This window comes from Vollenhovia emeryi, unplaced genomic scaffold (assembly GCF_000949405.1).
Source record: "Vollenhovia emeryi isolate VEMERY1.0 unplaced genomic scaffold, V.emery_V1.0 DF939280.1, whole genome shotgun sequence".
Lineage (NCBI taxonomy): Eukaryota > Metazoa > Arthropoda > Insecta > Hymenoptera > Formicidae > Vollenhovia > Vollenhovia emeryi.
In genome coordinates, this window is record NW_011967086.1 from 240498 (window position 1) to 257492 (window position 16995).

Sequence of the window (16995 nt, forward strand, 5' to 3'; positions counted from 1 at the left end):
ATCTGCTCCACGGTGCGGAATAAAACCCGCGATATTGTCCTACGGCCAAGCAGGACGATAATGGGATAAAATATTAGTTTCTATGGTAATCACGAATAACCCGTTTGCTGTTTAACGTTACGTGCAAAGTGTGACGGCCGAAATTAATATTAAGGTCAGCCAAGTACATCGATTACTACTTTCGGTGACAAATGTATGACAATATTTTATACATTGTACTCACCAGATTTGCAATGTGTAATCCTCGCGTGATATAATCCTTATATGTAAATGTGGGGGGATATTCAAATAAATATCTGACGTATTTACGATGCATACACGTCCTTTCGAGCGTTTTGCACATCTCCGTAAATCGTCTACCGAGGCCGTGTGCCAAAAAGCACTATCAATGCTGCCAAGTTCTTATATATCCTTCTCGCAACTTTTCTTGCTCCGTTGCCAATGCGCCGTCAGTGATTATTTATACGAAAATGCACTCCGCAAAACGTTTGACACGTAGCGGATCCGCGCCGGCGTCTGACATTATTTCAATTTCGTCAAATATATCGCTACTTTTTAACTACCGAATATTTTTTCAGCGCGTACGAAGCCCTCTAAAGAAACATTTATCGAGTGGCACAGACGTGAGCATCGCCGGATGGATTAAATAATTTGTATGACCCCGTCGATACTTAAGAGCGTCATGAATACCTACGTGGGTAACTACGGCGGGTACAGTTTACGGTACTTTGACGAAACGTACAACCAGGCCGAGGTGTCGCAGTAACAACCCGACGTGGCTACATTTTCCGACAAACCGGAGCACTTTGCCCGGCCATTCGCGACGAGCGATATATTACGAGCGAGGACCAACGTGTCCTTTACGACGCGCCGCGGAGAAGCGATCTCGATGTCTTGTAAAGTGAGTCGTAAAGACCGTTGTTAACTGCTCTCCCCAAAGACTGCCGTTCCGCCACCCGCGAGAGGTTGCCGGGAGTTATTTCCGACGGGTCGTGACCTGCCCCAATCGATCGGCGGAATCGTCAAAATTACATTCCCACGAAGAAAACGCGAATGCGTAGGTGCAGAATCCCCGCCGAATCTCCGCATTTCCAGGCAGAATCGGTGAACGTCCCGTGAGAGACAGACAGAGAAAGAGAGACAGAGAGAGAGAGAGAGAGAGAAAGCTTCGGCTGATAACAAAGTTACTGAAATCTGATTAAGGAGGCGCCTCGACAGCCTCGGAAATTCAGTATCGATTTTTACGTAATATTGCGGCTGCATATTTTATAGATGTATACACAAATTTTGCGAAAGCCCCGCGGACCACGTGGCGTCAAAATTGAGAACTTTTACTCAAAATCCTTCAATTCCGCCTTCTAATTTTTGTCCAAATTAGCGTTGTACATCGAGTACGGGATAAGCGGAATGAATCACGTGTCGCTTTTACGCACGCTACAAAACGATAGCTCAAACAAGCGACCGTATGTTTGTGCAAGATCGAGGACAACTCCCAGGGGCTAGACGCCTCGGCGTTCATCGATCGACGGGAATTCGATCGTACCTGTTAACGACCGCGTTGAGAAAGTCTTTGAAGCGGGGCCAGACGCGACTGGCCGTGGCGGCTGGGTCACTGTCACTAACCGCGAAAATTATACATTCGCGTACACACGGAGAGGACTTGCGGACTTCAATTGGCAGAGGTAGAGGAAGATGGATAAGAGATCGTTTATTTAAATCTCCCGGACCTCGCGATACAAAGGAATTACGCGGCGTGTTGCTCGAACACGACGTCCAGCTCCGTACGTGTAAAGCGACAGTTTAGTTTAGATATTCTTCGCGTGAGCTTCAGACGAACAAGACGGTGACCACACGCGTGTAGCGACATGACGTCCGTTCGAAGGTTCGCATACTAATGGTTTAATAAGCGGCTATCTATAGCTCGGAGACATCGAAGACCTGTCGTAATCTAGGAGTAATGCACTCATACCGGGGAAAGTAGGATATCCTGTGACACAGCGTTTCTGTAGTCGTCGCGAGACTGCGTCGTGTATATTGTTGATTGTAATGTTTACTAGAAAACCTAATTCTCATAACAGTTCCAAAAACAACTCGGTACGCAAATCCATCCATTATAAAGTCATAAATACAAAGAGTCGCGTACAGAAGCAATAGTGACTTCAAGTCCAAGCGAAAACGATCGAATTTTAATAAGTTATAATAACCATATTATTCTGGCAAAAAAGAAAAATCATCGATAATGATAGGTGATATTTTTCAAAAAAATATTTTTCTCCTCTGAAACAGCCCTGATATAGCGTTGTCTCGAATTGAAAAAATTAATTAAAATAAGCAATCGAGGCATCCTGCTAACTTATCTCAAACTTATCTCAAGGTATTTTAGTACACAGGACAAATCTGAGAATCCACTACAATTTATACACTCGATAGCCAATCATGGATTTTATGGACGGAATATTTGTCCGCATCATTTAAGAAGCGGGAAAGGATGTAAATGGATTTTTTTGTTTGAATTACGTCAAGGCAAAAAATGGAAAGGCAAAAAATTCCCGATCGCGTCTACGTCCGTTAATCGACTCGTTAAACCGATATTGCTGAGTTTGATGCACTCGGAATGGCTGAAATTCTCGAGCGTGCGAACGTTGTCGGCGAACTCGCATCGACGATGATACTTTCACCCGCGTCAGGTGCGAATGAATCGACTCGCACTCGAGACTCATCAACGAATCATTTCCGCTGATCATCGACACTATACACGCTGTCTGTTCTCTCAAGTGGTATCGCCTAATATGAGATGATTTTCGAAACGCGACTAAAATTGTATTGCATAATTGGACCATATTGGGAGGAGAGGGGCCTCGTGTGTGGGGAATCACTGTAAATTCCATTAACGACCGAACGAGATTGGCACTTCCGTAAGGTTGTGTTCCAAAACCTTCTCCGAGGACAATTTTACTCGATGGCCATTCCGAAACCTTTTCGAGCCTTTTCGGGTCGAATGGGTCCCGAGCCATCCCTCGCGCAGAACTTTCCTCGGAGAAAATGTTTCGGAACGTAACCTTGAATATCAATACATAACTTCATTTCGAAAGCTGTCAGAGTACATTTCATTGAATACACATAGAGTCTAAGGATAACGATCTAAGCGAAGTTACGTAATATATCGAAATTTCGTAAGGGCTCCCGAGAGTTTGCTGCTCTGATCAGGGCTAAAACGTCACCACGCATGAAGACGCAAGAAACTAGATCATGGCGAAGGGCTACGTGCTCCTTTGCAGGACGGAAGCTTGCTGAAAGTTGCTCTCGTCGTATTTGCACGTGGAATCGCGGCATAACGAGACACACGTGCTAACGGTAGACGCTGCTCCGGGCGCCGATCTCCTCTCTTGAACGAGATTCCCAGAAAGAAAGAGCGTGATGAAGAAAGAGAGAGAGAGAGAGGGAAGGAAGGAAAAGAGAGAGGCGAAACACACTCGGGCGAACGGGCAAAGGGGACCGCTTTGTACGAAGCCGCCTTTTAGAATCAGCGACATCCGACCTTGAAGATCGAATCAGGATCGCGATAGCCTCGATAATATTAGACTTTCCCGATCATGCCGGCAAAACGTGAAGAACTGCCGTGAAGCGAAATTAGAATATAAAGGCAGATAAGAACTTGATAATAGCGGTTTTATGATAATTTCACCTGTCTAAATATATTGGCTAGAGAGATCATGAAGGGAGATACTACTCGCGTAGGGAAGGAAAGTTACAATTCGAAGAAACCTCGACGGAAGGTCGGAGGGAATACAATTCTGATACAAAGCTCGAACTTTCTGAATTATGCTATATCGTATGACAGCAATTAGTTGTATATCTCATGGCAGTGTAAGATATAAAACATAGTAATCTCTAACTATCTTACGTGTGTCTAGTCATGGCATTCTATTTCTTATTCAAATGAACTTGAAAACTTTTCTATCTTAAATGATGAAGTGACTCGTTCATCCGTGCATTCCCATAGATAAATCCAGATGAAATGTTGATCAAGTTAGGATTAACACATTCACAATCCCGCTTACTTTTTATGCTCACATATATGTTATAAATGTTGTAACATATATATTTTATAAATATTCATGTAATCAAACAGGTGTACGGCTAATTACACGCGTGTATTTATCGGCGTATGCAATAAACATCTCCTCGAGGGACGAGCGCGTGCGCACACCTGACGATTCGCCCGTGGCTCTAAACGATCATTAATTAATAATTAACGCGCACGTATGTTCACGTTTTTCCTGTCCGTCGTAGACGCGAGTCCGAGAGGAGAAAGTCAAAAGGACGCGCGAGATACAGGTTTCTAGTGACCGTGCAATTAATGCTAATTGATCAAGTCATTTTGCGGCCCCTGCGATAAGACGTATAGATATATGTATACGCTAGAAAATAACTGCCATATGAGAAACGTCGCGCGGGTAGCGTAATTATCGAAAAACGATGTTCGGCTTTGATCGCGCGCACATCTATTAAACGGAATTTAATTTACTTGTCTGCCTGAAACATTTTATCTGACACAACTCTCCGACCGCGAGGTTAAAAGAATCGACAATTGTTTAATTAAATCGGTTCGACTAGATGCGCCGACAATCAGACATTTCCTGTTTTGCGCGTGATTATTGACGAAATCAAGCGGACTATTTTCGTTCCTGAGAATTCACCTTTCCTCAGCTACGTTTGAAACGTCGAATTTTCTTTTTCTTATTTTTTTCAAGAAATTGCCGCCAGTCCTCGCTTTGCACTTATTAAGTTCCGGCGGGGAGTCCGGCAATGAATTCCAAACACGGATGGAATAGTTTCAGCTCCGAAATTCCATAATGTCCCGCATCCTGCGAAGCCGCGGACGCCAGTGTGAAAATTCAGTCCGCGGGCATCTCATTTTTCACCTCATCCGCCAAATACGGTTCCTCTCAGCAGCTTTACGAGTCGTCGGCTCACCCGGAGTTAATTTATGCGTGAATAGAACGCCCGGAAGAGAGGAGAAAACGGCCGGGGAAGAAAGAGAAGTGGAGAAGAGTAGACGCGAAGGAACTTTGTGGCACGAAGGATCGATTAAAAGGACTGTCCTCGAAAAATTAACGCATCGCAGGGGCGTCAATTAGGCATTACTGACGATGCTCCAATATGCAAATACCGTTAAACCTTATATACGCTATTTTCCATCTGAAAGAATCCTGACGGCGCTCTGGTACTTTCTCGCTGGGGGACTGAACTTATCACCCGCCTGGTGAATTAAAAAACGGGTGGAATAAAGTAAGATAATGTCCCGGTAATTAACAAATCCATTCGAAGAGAGGACGCAGCTTAAATGGGTCAATTAACAACACGTATTAAGTGCTACGTACTGACAAAAATATACGCTACGAAAATGGCGCTAATAATATTAAGGATAAATACATAAAATAAATCTCTTTGCAATTACATAAAACCGGTATTCAGAAGATATATATCCCGTAGAATATTATACAGTATATTACGCAAGATTCTTGGGATCTGTAGAATACTGTAAATTCTAAAAGAAACAAAAACACTTACGCGCGAACAATATGAGAGATTACATCGCCAGATGTAAAGAAGCGAACACTTTCGCGCCGATTAGCGCCCCCTAAAATGGTCAATCTCGCGCGATGTGCTAATTGCAACCGCCGCTTGGCTCGTTATTAAATGAATGCCCAATGAATCATGCGCGTCCCGACATAGATCGTTATGGGAATCGGCACATGTAAACCGCATATTATGTCGTCAACGCGGGTAAAAGTCCCGAGACGATACGCAATCAGAGAAGGAAAGCCCTTTCTCTCTTTCTTTCTCCCCTGTACGACTCTCCTCTCTCACAGAAGCGCGTGTACAATGTATAATTACCGTTTACATCGTTAGAAAAGTATTACGGCGGACGCGAGCGTACACAAAACATTTTTTCCCGATCTTTTTCCTACCGGGTTTCTTTCACGAGGGCAATAAATCGTCAATTAATAACTCTTCCTGAACAATAACAACCTGCATCTAATTATTTTAACATTTTAATTTCTATTGTGCTGCTAACGCGGATGCTGATTAATGTTAATCACTTTATCTGACTCTCTGACTCGCTCTAAAAATAAGAAAACAGAAAATTAAGGATTAATTAAGCCCAGTTAATTATTTAAGCTAATAAATTAGATTACAGTTCATAAGCTAAATTCAGTGGCACATATAGATACCGCGTATCGTTCGCCATTAATTTACAAGCATTAACGTTGCAACGCTCTCCTTCGTCCCGCGAGACCGTGCACGAGTTGTCGTGCAATTAACCAACGCGAATTCGCTGAGAGCAATCGAATATTCGGCGGAGACCCAGCTGGCCGTGAGAAGCAGTCGATACGAGAAGTTGCGACAGAAATTTCGGCAAGTCCGGGAGCAACGGCGAGGCCCGCACACCAACCCCTCGGGATCTCGCGGCACGTTGCGGGCAAGGACTAGGCGCGTGTGTGAACGAGGAAGCTGGGCGAGCGCTATACTAATTTCAGGTGCGAGGAGGCAATTATCGGCTCTTCAAGGCTCTTCAAGTCCGGCGCGCGCTCAGGTGTGACGGCGGTCCCGCTCACGAGATCTGTTCAGGTAGTTTCTCGCCTTACCGGACCCGGTCGAACGCGACCGTGACTAATTCCCTTAAGGGGTTACGTACACCTCTCACCGCGCCGCGCCGCGTGCGAAACGAACGTGAACGTACATCTTCATGTTTCCGCGGGGCCACAATGTAACGCGTTTCTTTCGAGCGCGAGCGACCGTACGTCATAATGAGCGCAAAGAGAAGAGAGCGAGGCGACGTCTCCCAAGATTGAGTCAACGATACCGACAGAAGGATGTTGGTCGAAAAGCCGCAGATCTGTCTCAACCCTCGACATTCGAGACGTACTCCACTTTGTGTTCAATTGAAGCCATTTCCTTTCTAATGCATTTTTTGCCGGGCGTTCTAAGAGGAAAGGAAAGACACAGTCTGTACTAACTGTACTAACAATAAGTGGCGATCGTTTCTCCCATCTTAAAGGAAAGAAATTATACTTATAAATGAGCGCTCGTTTCTGATAGACAGACGAGGGCAAGAGAATGTTGGACCGGCAATGATTCTTGAGAAGCTCACAGAAGTTTACATTTTTCTGTAAGATATAATTTTATATAAAAATATACTTCCAAGCGCTTTCGGAAAGTCTGCGAATATATAAATGTAATGTACTCAAGAGGTCGATTTTAATTAATTTCTTCGTTCTCGATACACTTGCCAGTCGCTGTTCTTTCTCGGCATTTCTCCATCAAGAAATTTGCATCGGGTAAACATTCAATATTTGCGAAATCGTGCACTAATTCGTTGAAGAAATCGGCAAATTTATCAAATGCATGAATCGCGCGAATGTGTACAATTTCAAAGTGCGGTATTCCAGAACATTTCTTGCGTCTGTTAACGAGAATTCGCTAGCCAGGAGATACAATTTGAAAGCACGAAAATGTAATTTGGTGTGAGAGAACAGAAAGGTAGAATGAGAAAATGTAGCGGAAATGATTCAAGCTGATATCACGAATAAAGTAGGGGAGAGTTGCCGAATGCGTACTCGTCAATATTTCATATTATTACGTAATACGAACAACATTTAGTAATAACAATATGAAATTGATGAATAATAAGTAATATAGACAAAAATTAACATCTATATTTTGTGAATGTTAACAACATTGAAACGATTCAGGTGTAGCTCATGTTATTTTTTGATCCATTTATATACCTGATTACAATGTAACTATGCCAGTTTGTTATCAATTTTAATATTTCATAAAAGAAGATTTATTGTAGAATATTTTACATTTATTTTATATACATATTTACAATTATTATAAGGATTAAATAACTATTTTTATAAAATCCATCAAGTTACCTAAATCATAACCACCACAAGGTTTCCTCGATACAATTAATATAAATATAAATTAAATTGTAAAAATAACTTTAAGCTAATTGTACTTTAACGTTCTTTCCATTATCGTTAATTATTATTTTTAAGTTATTAAAACTTGACTTTTTTAGATAAACTGTTAATAAAATAAGTATTTGTCAATACTTTCTTATACCAAACTTATACTATTTACTCGACTTTTTATTATTTTCACTCATAAATTTGACTATTTCAAGAAGGTACGATTTAGGCAACCGGTTTCCTAAATCGTACCTTTTGCAACACGTTAATACAAAAAGCTTGTAACAAATAAATTTGTTATTAGCGAAACGTTAAACCTGTAATAATAGATGCCTGAAATATCAAACTACAATTTCCACCGGTTGTTTGCGTACAAATCAGTACCAAATGGGATACATAATAAACAATACCTTAAGTGGTACGCATTCGGCAACTCTCCCCTATATAACAACGGTAGAGTGTACGGAATGGTGTCCACAATTCCGTCGTATTTAAAGCGAGCTCGATAATTGGTACTTAAACACGAAAATAATCTCTCGGGCTGATCTCGAAATCTCAACGTATATCACAGGTGTAAATTTCGCATTGAGATTGGACATCTCGCGGCTATTCCCGCGATAAACGCGTACGCTAATTACACCGATAAATACCGCGCTCGCGCGATAAGGAAAGGAGGGAGGACGATATATATATATATATATATATAAGAGGAGAGAAGCGCGAGCGCGCGGTTTTTCTCGACGGGTCCCGGCGCGGCGCGTTTCCGTTCGATTCTCCGAAAGTCGAACGGACGTAAGTGATGGTTTCCGACGAAAATCCCCGCGGAGGAAGAATGATTTACGATCGATTCGGTTCGGGAAGGAAAGTCGAGCCGCGGGGGAGCCGCGCCGCCACGGGTCGGCTTAATGCACCGGGCGAAACCAGTGGGAAGAGCTTTAATTATGCACGACGTTTCTGAATTAAGGCCACTCGGCTTTATGGTGCCCGTATATGCGAGGCGTTTTACATAATAGCTCCCTCGCGGGGTTGGAAAATAATGTGCTGAGGAGGCGAGTCGGCGGAAACTATGAGAACCATGAGAACCATGTGTGCGCGCACGGCGGCGATGCTATCTGCTTTCACGCTCGAGATGAGAGAGCTTCGACGCGGGCTCATCTCTATCACTGTTATCGCGCGGCATAGATTTCACGGTATTTCGTCTCATGTTTCACGCCGTTCGTTGCGTGCCATTCGCGAATAATAATTTCGCGCGGTTAAGCTTTATGTCATAATCGGATACAGCTGGAAATCGCGTCGCCTCGCTTATCGGCCACGGCGAGCGAACGCTGAGAAAACGGGAATAAATTCCTCGTGTAATTTGCGCGCGGCTCCAGATTCTCATTGGCTGAGTGATTTGCGATCGAGAAGTTGAAGCAGATTGCGATAACAAGTTACGGTTAGAATTTATGACTCCTATTCCCGTTGGCGAACGTGCCGGGTACCGAATTTGGAACTCGGCGGATAAGTTCGCGTGTAAACGACTCCGAGATCGAGGCGGGCCCCGAGACAGCGTGGCCCCGCGGTTTCACTTTATCTCTCCCTCCCTCGCCCTCTCTTTCTCTCCCATGTGGACCGCACAGCGTCGAAGGTGCGTGTCACGCACGCGGAACTCGTCGCCGAGCCTGTGTATGCGTGCGTGCGCTCGCGTGCGTCGAGGTCCGACCGCGTCCACGACGCGGGCAAACCTATGAGGATTAATGCGAGTCGATCGCGGCCGGGCGAGGCACGCCACGAATTTCCGGTTGACGAAATCCCCGCTCGTGAATGAAACGAAAGTGGTTTTTCTTCGAGTATCGATTCACGGCCCGCTCCGTCCCGGCGCGGCGCTGACGGATAATTCCGACTAGCGACATTGATACCGAGAGTCTTTCCCGCGGGGGATTCGGGGATCCAGATTGAGAGCGCGCGATTGCACGGATTCGACGCGAGATGCAATTTCAAGATTATCTCGCATATTAATAAAACCCGCGGGGGCACCTCAATTTGCGCGCCTCACGAGAGATTATCATCCTCCGACGGCCGGAATGTCAGCGATATATTTTACGTCACGTTTCGATAATCGCGCAAAATTCGTGCACGGAAAACTGACTGGGGCTTTTTGCATATTAACGTGTCGGCAGAATATCGTTGTATCACCGTGCAGGGTGTAATAATGTTACAAAAGCACCGTCAATCGAGAATAGCAATATCAGCCATCTGTCATAACTGTTTTGCTATTTTTTTCGCCGCGCGCAAATATTTGCATTTTTGACAGACCGTTTAGCGCTGTCTCTCGCAATGATACATCTGTTGAGCACGTCTCTCGTCAAGCTTTCTCGTTAAACATACAAGTTGATCCTTTCGTATAACTCATGCATTCGTGCAGGAAAATCATTCGCGAAATGCCGTCGATTAAATCGACGTCCGTCGTGACTGCGGTGACTTTTATCGTAATTGGCACTACTGCAAAACTGAAAGCAAACCTAATCCAGATCATCTGTGGCGTATTCTCCGCTTTTTTCTTTTGCCGCGGCTGTTCTGCCTCCGCGGTTAATACGATCGGCCGAGTATTTTTTACCTCGTTCCCTGTTCACACTCTCTCTTCCATCGTTTACTTTTATTTCGTAGCGCGGCTCTAATATTGAATCCACAGAGAGGAGAACGGAGGAGAGTAGCTTCCACTCCGCGCCGCCTCGGCCCTCCCCGGCGCGCTGCAAATTTAATGACTCCGCGGATAATCGTGAGACTACTTACGGGCGAAAAGTGGCCATTTACTTGCGGGAGGATATAACAGGATTCGCCTTTAATTCCCTCGCCACATTCCACCAGCCGCGCTTAACGCCCGACCGTGTGACCCGCTTACCGTGTAAAGTAACGTCGGACCTGCCGGCCCTCCCAAGCTTTTATCGCTAATTTTTCGCGATACGTTTTCCCCACGGGATAAAACGCGGGCGATCACCACCTCCGTTAATTAATCGAGACGCGACGGAACAATTAAAACCGCTTATCCGCTACTAATTTTTCTCCGCGCGTTATAAAATGCAAAATTGCACTCCGGACTCGTTCGTCCGCTGGTTAAGCGTCTTTTCAAAGAACCTTCCTCTCTTGTTCGACGCGCGGCTAACATTCGACAGATTTCCGCTGACATCATTCAAACGAAACATTTTCCAGCGTCTAGTTAGCAGCACATTTTAAACCTTCCATTTCTCGGTCTTAATGACGGAAAGATTTAGAGAGAGGTATTAACCGCCAGCGGCGGTAGAAGAGCGCACAATTTTATCCGATTTTATCGGATTAAAAATGTTTACGCTTCATTTATATCTATCTACCTCGCCGTAAACGCGTAACTTAGTCATTCGGTTAAGCTACATGCAAAATGTAACGAGTTAGATATACCGTGACATGAAAATATGCAACGTTGAAATGTTCATAAAATATCCTATTCGTACTTGTTTCATGCATGTAATATTTATACGAATATAGGAAAGTCCCCTATCGTGAGAAAAGCTCCTAATATTAGATAGCAGGGTTTTTCTAGATTAATAGGCATTATCTATTGGTTTCATCGTTAATTTATTGCCCTTGGAATGAAATCTGTTTACACAGAAAAAAGTAAGTATCAGATCAACTCTTATATATACTGAAATTAACGTGCTCATTATTTTGTATATACGCAACAATCTATAATCTTCTTAGAAGCATTTAATAATCTTACATTCCAACAATATTACAGTCTTATTTAAATACTATAATTGTCACTTCAAGAGTACATATAATTATTTTGACAATAAAATCATTTTAATCATTATAATTTTCGATTTGAAAATATATAATTTTCTATCCAATGTTGCTTCCTTTCCATTCAAGAAAATACTCACATTAACGTGCTCATTATTTTGTATATACGCAACAATCTATAATCTTCTTAGAAGCGTTTAATAATGTAACATTCCAACAATATTACAGTCTTATTTAAATACTATAATTGTCACTTCAAGAATATTTATATGTATTTTGACAATAAAATCATTTTAATCATTAGAATCTTCGATTTGAAAATATATTATTTTCTATCCAATGTTGCTTCCTTTCCATTCAAGAAAATACTCAAATTAACGTGCTCATTATTTTGTATATATGCAACAATCTATAATCTTCTTAGAAGCATTTAATAATCTTACATTTCAACATTATATACAGTCTTATTTAAATACTATTGCCACTTCAAGAATACATATAATTATTTTGACAATAAAATCATTTTAATCATTATAATCTTCGATTTAAAAATATACTATTTTCTATCCAATATTGTTTCCTTTCCATTCAAGAAAATTATTCTTAAATAATAAGCATATATCTCTCTTGGTAGAATTATATAAAATTGCTTTATTCAAATAAGTTTGTCTTGTTTTCACGATTTTTACGTTGAAATTAAACATATTTTCAAAAAAGAATATCTTCTTTTCTGCATAATGAAAAATTCATCGTTAGATCGTGTAATCGTTGTGAATAAAGATTTGTGATTAAATTTTGACGTTGAAAACCTGTTATCTCATATTAGAAGTCTATCGCTCATAATAGAGGATTTTCCTCTACCTTTTATTAATTTGGGAGAAATCGGAAATTGACAAAAAAAACTGAATCTATTCAACTTATTCTGCTCTCGATCTCTGGTTGTAATTAATCCTGAACTTAATGCGCGTTTTTATACTTATTTTTCTTATACAAAGCCTTTCTCCCACACGCGTCAAATTGGTCCCCGGCGAGCGGACGCAAAAATGCATCACGAGAGAGCCTCGCATCGTCGCGAAATGCAACCGGCCTATATTAACTACGAAGGCGTATCACGTATGCAGGCCGCTGGGCCCGGGCCCGGGCCCACCTCGCCTCTCCTCTCCTCGCGTGCGATGAAATTTTCATCGTGCCGGGGCCCCGGCTTACGGGATACGCGCGCTCATGCGAAACCGTACTGATCTACAGTCCCACGAATCTTTCACGCAGAGGCCGGCGCGGCGCGAGCAACAAAAGTCCGCAAACGCGAGAAAAAGTTGTCGGTCCTCGACGAGCTGGGACCGCGCGCCGACGGGACGTCGAGATGAGGCCCGCAATCAGTTTTGAGATCAATTCCTTGGCCCGCCGGCGCCGAAGTCGATATGGTCAAGCGTAATTGGGCACGGCGTGAAGAAAGAAAAGCACAATGCAAAATCAAAGGAATACGTCGCACGTCCTCTTCAAGACGGAAAAACTTGGGATACTCGCACTTCTTTTCTCATATTAATCGATCTATAAAACAGCTTCGTTCGAACAAACAGATCTCTCGATGGGCACGTAAAATTAGTAAAATAAAGATTTTTTAGTATAAAACGTGCACTATTATGATTGCATTTTGCAAATGAAAATATTATTTAAATGGAAGCACAATAGCATTCGAACAACGCGCGTTTGAAAGTAACCAATTATAAACCGGCGAATCTGAACGTGTACTAATTTATATAACACAATAATTGTTTCAGCGAAACACACCTCCACCCCTCCATCCTGTACAGTTTGTAGACGAATAATTCAATTTAAAACTAGTCTTTCTCTGAACCGTATTGATATTTCAACACGTGCAATCAAATTTATTTGATTTCAAACGTTTCGAAGTGAAATTATCTATAGCTTTGTTTTATTATTACAGTTTAAAAACTCGCGTATAGAATAATGCAAATAATACCGTGCAAAAAATTATTTAAAAATATTAATAATTCGTACCCGCGATGAGATAAAAGGATAATGGAGATATTTAACTAAAACATTTTATATTATCAAAACACATGATCGTTCAAACATACAATTCAATTATATAAATTCGTGACACAGAGAAGTAATGAAAAATTGGAAAAATTGCAGAAAATGGAACGAGAAAAATATATAAACACGAAGAATGACAATGGATAAATGTTTGTTATTTCGGTGAAACATCGTGACTCAATAGTTTGTTAAATATTCTAGTGTACTGGCCGATTTTAAATGGGCTCGCGTGCGAACGGCATGTGTGGGAGCAAATTTAATCCTCCAAAAATACGGACGCGGAAAACTCGCGGCGGGGGGGAAAAAACGTTACGCGGGAGACCGGCGGTGTAAGCGCTATTTACGAGTACGAGATTTTAACGCAATCTCATCGGCGAGAGCCTAACGAGATTACAAAAAAAAAGAGAGCCGATGCGTTCTCATCGCTTTCAACGACACTCTGCGAAATGAATCGCGAAAGTGTGCGAGGCGGCAAATCGGCAAACGAGAGAGAAAGAAATTGTCCCGCCGCCGACCAGTAATGAAACGCTTTTTGCTAATCGCATTTAAGACTCGCCATAACGTAAATTGCACGTTTACGTGCGGGAATTAGAAGATATCGCGTGGGGTCATTTGTAATAAAGACCCCTGCGATTCATGTATTTTACCGCTGTTAGCGTTAACAAACCACCGTTAACGAGCTAACGAAGGGAAGAGATTATTATTTCAAGATCGCCAAATACCGCGTCATGAAGTTCACGGGGATTTCCTGTGTTTCTGCCGGAATCATGTTCCGAATAGGGGTCAAGATTTACATGTTCTCGCTCCTTCCAGCGACGAGGATTTCTCCGGTTCTTTTCTAGGTGGTCCGACGTCTGATTGAGGGAATGACGAAAGTTATATGGGCTGCCCGTGAGCGGCATCGACGTGGCGCATTTGAAATAAATTCCACGCGCCAATTCCGCCGTCGATCCCGCTTTATCCCGCCGGCAAATTCAACGGGTCGCGCGTCCGCGGATCGCTAATTAAGTTATTTCTTCGCGCAGCTCTAATTGCAATACGCCGCGTCATACTTTTCTGGAATTTCGTTATCAGACGAAAACGCTGGTATTCCTATAAAGGTGGAATTAATGGCGCTCCAAAAATGTGCAGCAGTATATCGCAAGTTATGCGAGAATCGTATGAAAATGTAAATTGAAAATGTAATCTGCATAATGATATATAAATGGTGAATTGCGTTTTAATTATTGACTTTTGCTTCGTATGTTGCGAAAGCGGCGATGTATGGGATCGTAATTAATTACCGTTGATAATAATTAATATATTACGTAGTATATTTCTCTCTAATTAGCGAGGAATGAAATTTATAGATGTTACAGACATTTATCCCTAATTTATTTCATCGCGTCGTTATACCGCCGGAGAGAAAATAGTCGGCACATAAAATTGCGATAAATGTCAAGTTAACATCTAATGGTAAATATAAAGTGGCATAAATCTACAGTCTCTTTTTTAAGAGACTATATGTATTGCTATTTTCATTAGAATTCGTACAATTATGTCATAATGTCATGTACCTGTTCAATCAACGAAATTCAGTCAATCAAGTAAAAGATGTGACCGCTCAAAGTCTCGTGCAGTAAATTATATGTTCTGGGATTTCTAACTTTCATGACATTTCTCGCGCCGAAAAGTCTATAGACCCAACAAATATCGTAGTTATGGCGTCAACGGCGCCAGTCGACCGGTTGAAACTATCAGAGCGCACGGTTTAATAATTACTTCACTTTGAGCAACGTGAAATTGTTAGCCCCGTATCGCGTAATCGATCATCTGCATACGCGCGTATAGCATTAAAATTATTCCGCTGTAAGCCTCTTTGTCAACTTCTATCTTTGGTGCATTAATTGAATATGACAGGGCGTTACAAATCGCGATGCGCGCGTCAATGTGAATTATTGTCGGCAACGTTTGTCCGCGTACCAATATGGAATTTAAATTTCGAATGCGCGTAACACCTGTCTTCGCTAATTTCGCGCGCTACTCCAGGCACACAATCGGGCTTATTGTTTCAGCCTGCACCGGATCGCATCGTTATGCGCGATCATCCGTGGTCAGGGGCATTAATGCAGTTCGTTTCGCGTGCCACCATACGTGCGTATATGTATGCTCCAATTGCATAACGTTACGAATATTTACGCGCGACATCAAATACCTATCGCTCGTGCAAACAAACACGTAAAAGTGACGATTTTCCGATGAATGCGTGGAAATTGTGGATTCGGAAATATGAAACCGCGTTTTTATTACGCGAATTAGCTGCGGAGAATGTAAAGCTATATAAATATGAAATATTTCTTGTCCGCTCTTCGTTTACACATATTAAATTCGTATTTTAAAAAAATCTCTATTGCTTCCTGTTCTTTGCATTAATTTGTATAAAATTTAACCTTTGAATAACATAGAGAGATCGAACGCAGAAATCTTACACAAAATTCTGTTAAAAAAATACTTAAAAAAATATTTTAAAAGAAGAAGGAAATGAAGTTACAGATCTACATATTAACTTTATCATAACTTCTCTCCTTCCATACTTCACAAATATTAAATTATTTTACTTGGCATAAAATAAATAAATATCAAATATTTTTTAAAGAGTAAAATTCATCTTTGTTTAATAAAAATTTATTAACATAAATTGATTTACTATTCTTGGTTTCGTATTTTTAGTCCCTACAAAGTTTCCAAGAATAAAATCGGGCAACATTAATAAATCAATAATTATAATTTTACTAATCAAGAGAATAAAATTAAATTGTGAAATTACGAAGAATATCGTTACCCGGTGAAAACCGAGCATCAGTTACATTGGATTTAGGTTACAGTTTCTCACTCAACAATGTAAATGCAATATAACAGATGTGTTTATATGACATTTACATTATTGAATGACAAATTGTAACATAAATGCAACGTAATTGACGCTCGGTGTTCACTGGATACTTCTTATAATTTCTAGATATGTAACATTTTAAAAATCTGGTCTCAACAAAAACAACGTGATGCCTACAAAACGTTTTGTCACGTGAATATTTGTTTTCGCAGCGCGCTTGAGTGATATGCAATTTTTTTCATTTAACTGATATGAAAAATTCGAAAACTATTAATGAAAATAGTTGTTGAATAAATAAATCAACTGCAGCTCTAGATTTTTAAC

General features: G+C 41.6%; 1 protein-coding gene across 1 annotated transcript in view; it reads right to left on the reverse strand.

Moving 5' to 3' along the window:
• LOC105559344 (putative GPI-anchored protein PB15E9.01c) overlaps positions 1-16995 on the reverse strand; it is a 42630-nt gene that overhangs the window by 13434 nt on the left and 12201 nt on the right. The window lies entirely within an intron of this gene.